General features: G+C 43.7%; 1 pseudogene; it reads left to right on the top strand.

The window, feature by feature from the left end:
* The first annotated feature begins 2400 nt into the window (after window positions 1-2400).
* Window positions 2401-4441, top strand: LOC108592074 (ubiquitin-conjugating enzyme E2 variant 1-like; annotated as a pseudogene).
* The last annotated feature ends 2915 nt before the right edge of the window (window positions 4442-7356 follow it).

Below are 7356 nucleotides of genomic sequence, written 5' to 3'. Positions count from 1 at the left end.
CATGGATAATCCTCCACTTTCCATCAAACCTAAGCATAAAAATACACATTTCCTTGTTTCTTTGGGTCTTCATTTCTGACAGCTCCTGTGTCACATAAAACTTGGATTAAATAAATGTACATGTCTTTCTCTCTTGTTACCCTGTCTTTTGTTATAGGGCCCTCAGCCATGAACCTAGAGATGAGTGAGAAAAACTTTTTTCCACCTCTGTATCCTACAGGGAAACCTTCTCCAAGGGGTTAATACCATTTAACACTTCTTGGATTTTATCATTCCTTCTTGAGATGGGGACAAATAGGAGTCACAATTTTTAGAAGGGAAAAGGGAGGCCCAGGGACCAGAGATGACCTTCCCAGAGACACAGTACCAGAGCAACATTGGAGCAGCAGGATCTTCAGCCCCACCGGCTGAGGCTGTTTCCTGATTGAGCAGATGCGCCCATGGGTTAACTACCCTTGGCCTTTGTCCTTTCACCCCCACTTGCAGATGAGCTGAGTGATCTCAGTGCCTCAGCTCCTTCACTGGACAGGTAGTACCACCTCAGAGAAGTACTGTTATCTGCATCCCTGTTTTATAGATGAAGAAACTGAGGCATAAAACAGCCTGCCCAAGAACACACTGTGAGTAAGAGGCAGAGGACTGAGTAAGGAGGCTTCAGTGCAGTCGCATCTCTGCAACACGCTCCACACTGCTTCTGGGCTGTCTCGGCAACTCAAGGCGTGATATAACGGGAAGAGCCCCATACTAAGCAGTGGGAGACCTAAGTCTTATTTCCTCTGGTCAAAGATGAGTGATGTGATCTCACCAAGTTTCCTGTTTTTGTATTTCTTAAATGGGAGATGGAATTAGATCAGTGGTTTTAACCGTTTCATACAAGAAGACCCATTTTTGTCAATTCTAGTGGGTACTCACATTTTGAAAACTATCATCTGTCAAAAGAATTATATTTATTAACAATTACTTTGTTTTCCTTTTTTTTTTTTTAATTGTAAGTAGTTTATTTTGCCAGGAGTCAGACCTTACTTTCCCATAAGTTAACGTAAGTTCATGAATTACATACAACCAAAAGTAACTGTCTAACCTGTGCAGCTTTATAATCGGCTTTTTTTACTTTTATTTTAAGTTCAAGGGTACATGTGCAGGTTTTTTAACATAGGTAAATCTGTGTCATGGGGGTTTGTTGTATAGATTATTTCATTTGTTTTCCATTTTTAACTGATTGAATCAAATGAAAGGTGTTAGTTTCAGCAAGGTCCTTTCTGACTCCTTTCTCTAGATTCCACTCTGTTTTTCTGTGTGACATTATTGATTATTTTTCTTTCTTCATGCTAGCCACCATATGTTTTTTAATAAGTCTACCTGTCTACTTTGTTTTGTCTATCTGGGCCTCCAGAAAGTAAACTTCTCTATGGCCAGGAACTCATCTGCCTATCCATCTCTGTGTCTTCAGGGTCTAGCATCAAGTAGGTGTTTAATGAAGTTGTTGAACTGAAGAATAAACTGATTTGCTGGTATTGATGAGCCTGTTCATTCCTGCTATTACATGGTAAACACATCATTTCAATTTGGCTTTTTAAAGTATTGAAAATAACTTGAAGAACTCCAATTCTGCTTTTTAAAAGTCTGGACACTCCATGATGGAAATCACCACATGGAATGGCCTCTAAGCTCTTATCCGTTTCTGAAATTTCACTATCTGGTGGTTTCTTTTGCAAAACTGACTGGAGGGATTCTGTGAAGGCCGGGCACTAGGCAGTGTTCTTCCCCACAGAAGCAGTTCAGAGGGAGTCAAGGATGCTCAGCTGCCATCGACTCCAAACACAGTGATCCTCAAGGCCTGGTAGATTAACTGCACTCATGATAGACAGACTTCTAGGCAGCAGAATGTCTCTCCCCTTGATGGTAAAAGTCAACTTCCTGTGCCATTGCTAACCTACAGCCTTTCTACTCAGTTGATGTATAGATTATGGAAGTGTGTGACTTTCTTTTCGCCCTCTCATTCAGAGAAAGATGCTTGGATATATCCCTTTATGAAGTTAAACGTTAGTTTTCTAAGACCTCACGAATATTCTGGAAACCCATGCATGTAGCTGTAAAGGTAGAAGGAAGGCAAGATGGGGCAAAAAAAAAAAAAAAAAAAAAGGCTGAATTATGGTTCCATTGCCATGGAGACCTCAACCAATCCCATGGGACTCTGAAGCTGGGAACGATCCTTCTTAGTTGTCCCAAACTGACCCGAAGATCAAGCCATTGGTTCACCACATCAGCCTTGCCTTAGCCCCTGACCACCCCTGTAACCTGGAGTGAGGCAGCAACCTGGGTGAAGGCAAGTCAATCAAGGAGCACAGCTGTGAGCTCTTTGCAGCTGGGGGATGGGAAGACAGGCCCTGGAAAGGAATCATGGAGCATCATGGTATGTCTCTAACTTTCAACTGAGGCTGCCATCATGTTCTAGCATTCTTCATTTGCCAGAATGGAAGAGAACAATTTGCCTAGCCAGGACCGTGTTGCATTTAGCAAAGGACAAATTAAACTACAAATACAAATGAGCTGGCCCTCCATTAGCCAAGTTTCCTAACAGAGCAACCAGTCCAAAAAATAAGCACTAGAGGAGTGATGCCACCACTGGCTTGGGAGTGAAAGTTCCTCACAATTGCCAACTGTTGGAAGGGCTGGACAAGGCCAGAAAGGAGTGGGTTATGGCACAGGTGGCCGGGGTCTAGAAGACGATGAAGACATGAAACTTACAAGATGGACAGGGACGATAACTGGGGCTCCAAGAACAATTGATGAAAACCAAATATACGCCTTAAAATAGAATGTGGACCTAAATACCCAGGAGCACCCTACTTTGTAAGATGTGAAACAAAATTTAATATGAATGGAGTTAAGAGTTCTAATGGAGTAGTGGACCAAGAGCCTTATCAGTGCTAGCAAAATGGCAGAATTCATATAGCATCAAAGTGGTTCTGCTGGTGTGAGCTGGCTGAAGGATACAAAATACATTAAAAAAATAAGAGATACAAAGTTGTTTTGCAAGAGCTTCAGCAACTAATGATATCTAAAGAAAATATGAAACTCCCTCAGCTACCTGAAGGGCACCTTGGTAGCAGTTATCAAAAAGTGAAACCACAGGGTCTTCCCTCCTCCCTCATTCAGTTTAAGAAGTCTGCATTTTTCATAGAGGTAAATTTTCTAGGTACATCTTGTAGACCTGAAAGTACAAAGAAAGCTTCAGTTCAAATGAAATATATTTTAAGACACTATAAATGATACTAATTTTTTGTCCATTTGAAATACATCAGTTGTGCTATAACAAATCATCATGTCAAGTGTAACGACTATTCACATAGTTGAGCTTCTGGGATCAAGAAAGTCCATTTAAATTGATTCCCATCATAACTGGTGGGACACATCTAACTCAACTGTAAAAACACACACCACACAATCACCTTGCCACTGATGACATGGCCTGGGGTCTCTGCCATCTCCCCCTTCCCCTCTCCATCCCCTCTCTGCAATAGCCCTGTAGCCTGGGGGAGCTTGTTAGAGTAGATGGGATGATTGAGGATTGCAGCCTGTGGAACTACTGCTGAGTATGTGGCGTGCTTTGCCTGCATCCCTGGCTTTTTTCTTTAAGTCTTAAATGATGCCCCTTCCAAGCCATCCTCTTGTCCCCACTCCCACTCTTGCCAAAGCACAGACCGTAACCCCTCCACTCCCCTCTGAGATTGGCCTGTGGTGAGGAATTCAGGGATCTCCCCAAATCTTCTCTACCCCACTTTATCGAGGGTGCTGTTTTTTCCTCCCCCTTCCTCAAGTCCCTTTTTGCACTGTCACAACCCAATACTTTCCATGACACTTTTCTTGCTTTTGCCAGAAGCCAGGTAAACTTGGAATGGTCTCTGACCTCCCTTGTTTAGTTTTGGATCTGCATTTATTCACTTGCCACCAGCCTGGGAATTGAGTATCAGGTCCTCAGCCCTGCCACCCTGTGCTGTCATCAACAGCTGATGAGATTTTTTGGCTAAGATTTTGATAAGGTGAAAAGAACAGTCAACCAGGATTACTCAGACCTGCCAGCTCTCAGAGTCTTCAGTGGTTAAACTTGGAGAAAGGCCTCACAAAGACACTTGGAAGCACACACGATCCCTCTGAATTGTTTTCTTTTCATTTCTTCTTCAATTTTTAAAAATCAAAGAAGTTTTAAACAGAATTCTATCTGGTCATCCTTGCAACCCATTGGGATCTAGTTTGGAATCTGGCATCTGGAACACAAAGAACTTTGAACTCAACACATCCTTTGGTTTTGGTGGTGTTGTGTCTCAAGATCCTCAGCAGTGATTAAAGAACTCTGTGTGCACAGCAGATCCTGGAAATTGGTGGGTTTGACTTCCTGGAGAAGTGCTGCATTTTTCCACTTTCTGTTCAGGACCACTAAATGCTGAAGTGTGGATGCATTAAAAAAAAATGCAATTCATTGTGTACCAAAAGAAAACAAAAAGCAGGGGGAAGATCCAAGATGGCCCTTTAGGAGCAGCTCAGGATTGCAGCTCCCAGTGAAAGTGAAGAGGGTGAGTGGACGCCGCATTTCCAGATGGATCTTTATTGCCCACAGGCCAGCAGATTCCCAGGCAGAGGAGCCCCAAGGGTCGCCAGCACGGCTGTTTTGGCCAGCGCGGCTGTTTTGGCTGGTGCGGTTGTTTGGCCAGTGCCCCAGCACAGCGGTTCTCTGTACAAAATACATTGGTCTGGTTGCCCTTTTAAGCTGGCAATTGGAGTTCTGAGAAGGCAGATTCACCCATTCATCTGATTAAACAGGGGTCTGAAACAGAGAGCCAGGCCAGAAGATTCCCGGGCAGCACCATTGTTTCAGCCGGCACAATGGGTTGCTGCACGGAAAATCACACAGATCCCGGCGCCCCTTCAGCCGGCGACTGGAACACTTGGGAGAGAGTCAACCATTCAACTTAAAAAAAAAAAAGGCTGTGAGGCAGGGAGCCAGGTGATCAGGCTCAGCAGGTCCCACCTCCACAAAAACAAAACAAAAAATGCAGCAACTGGAAACGCTCGGGATTGAGAGTTTCATGGCAAGTACAGCTGAACCTGGGATGGCCCAGCTCTGTGGGGGAGGGGCGTCCACCATTACCAAGGCAATTCACCCCTATGGAGGTAGTCCACCATTGCTGAGGGAGCCTGCCATTGCTGAGGCAACCCGCCATAACAGAGAGAGTCCGCCATTACAGAGGCGGGCCACCATTGCCGAGGCAGTTCTAACCACACCCATATAAACAGGACTGCAGGGAAGTTCACACGGCAGCAGGGCGGAGCCTACAGCAGCTCAGCAAAGCCTCTGCAGGCAGACAGTGACTAGGCTGCCTCCTTGCTGCCCCTGAAAAAAAGGCAACAGCACAACGGATACTCATAAATAAAGCCCTAACACCCTGGGACAGAGCACCTGGGGAATAAAAGGGGTTTATGAGTTCTGCTGCAGCAGACTTAAATGAACCTGCCTAGCAGCTCTGAATGAACAATGGAGCTCACAGCTCAGCAGTTGAGCTCCGATAATGAACAGACTGTCTCCTCAAGCAGCTCCCTGACCCCCGTATATCCAAAGAGTCACCTCACAAAGGACTGATCAGACTGACATTTGGCAGGCATCGTTCTGGGACAAAGACAACAGAAGAAGAAACTGGTAGTAACCCTTACTCTTCTGCAGCTGCTGCAGGTGATCCCCAGGCAAGCAGGGCCTGGAATGGACCTCAGCAATCCTACAGCAGAGGGGCCCCGACTGTTAGAAGGAAAACTAAGAAACAGAAATAACTTTATCATCAACAATCTGGACGTCCACTCAGAGACCCAATCTGAAAATCAGCAACTTCACAGATGACAAGTGGATAAATCCACAAAGATGGGAAGAAGCCAGCACAAAAAGGAGGAAAACACCTGAAACCAGACACCTCTCCTACAAGGGATCACAACTCCTCACCAGCAAGGGAACAAAGCTGGATGGAGAAGGAGTGTGATGAAATGACAGAATCAGACTCCAGAAGGTGGGTAATGAGAAACTTCTGTGAGCTAAAGGAACATGTTCTAACTCAATGCAAAGAAACTAAGAACCTTGAAAAAAGATTTGATGAAATGATAACAAGAATGGACAACTTAGAGAGGAATATGAGTGAATTGATGGAGCTGAAAAACACTTTCAACAGCCGAATTGACCAAGCAGAAGAAAGGATATCAGAGGCTGAAGATCAACTCAATGAATTAAAACAAGAAGGCAAGATTAGAGAAAAAAAGCACAAAAAGGAATGAACAAAGTCTCCAAGAAATGTGGGACTATGTAAAGAGACCTAATCTATGTTTGATAGGTGTACCTGAGTGTGACGAAAAGAATGAATCCAAGCTGGAAAATACTCTTCAGGATATTATCCAGGAAAACTTCCTCAGCCTAGCAAGGCAGGCCAATATTCAAGTCCAGGAAATACAGACAACACCACAAAGATATTCCTCAAGAAGAGCAACCCTGAGTCACATAATCGTCAGATTCACCAGGGTTGAAATGAAGGAGAAAATGCTAAGGGCAGCCAGAGAGAAAGGTCAGGTTACCCACAAAGGGAAGCCCATCAGACTCGCAGCAGATCTCTCAGCAGAAACCCTATAAGCCAGAAGAGAGTGGGGGCCAATATTCAACATCCTTAAAGAAAAGAACTTTCAACCCAGAATTCCATATCGAGCCAAACTAAGCTTCATAAGTAAAGGAAAGATAAAATCCTTTGTGAACAAGCAAGTACTCAGAGATGTTGTCACCACCAGGCCTGCTTTACACTACACATAGAAAGGAACAACCAGTACCAGCCACTCCAAAAACATGCCAAGTGGTAAAGAGCATCAACAAAATGAAGAATCTGCATCAACTAACAGTCAAAACAGCCAGCTAGCATCAAAATGGCAGTATCAAATTCACATACAACAGTATTAACCCTAAATGTAAATGGGTTAAATGCACCAATCAAAAGACACAGACTGGCAAATTGGATAAAAATCCAAAACCTATTGGTGTGCTGTATCCAGGAAACCCATCTCACATGCAAGGATACACAAAGGCTCAAAATAAAGGGATGGAGGACGATTTACCAAGCAAATGGAGAGAAAAAAAAAAAAAAAAAAAAGCAGGAGTTGCAATTCTCATCTCTGATAAAATAGACTTCAAAGCAACAAAGAACAAAAGAGACAAAGAAGGACATTACATAACGGTAAAAGGATCGATACAACAAGAAGAGCTAGTGATTGTAAATATATATGGACCCAATACAGGAGCACCCAGACACATAAGGCAAGTTCTTTATGACTTAC

Source organism: Callithrix jacchus, chromosome 6 (assembly GCF_049354715.1).
Source record: "Callithrix jacchus isolate 240 chromosome 6, calJac240_pri, whole genome shotgun sequence".
Lineage (NCBI taxonomy): Eukaryota > Metazoa > Chordata > Mammalia > Primates > Cebidae > Callithrix > Callithrix jacchus.
This window is presented reverse-complemented; position numbering and strand designations above follow the sequence as displayed.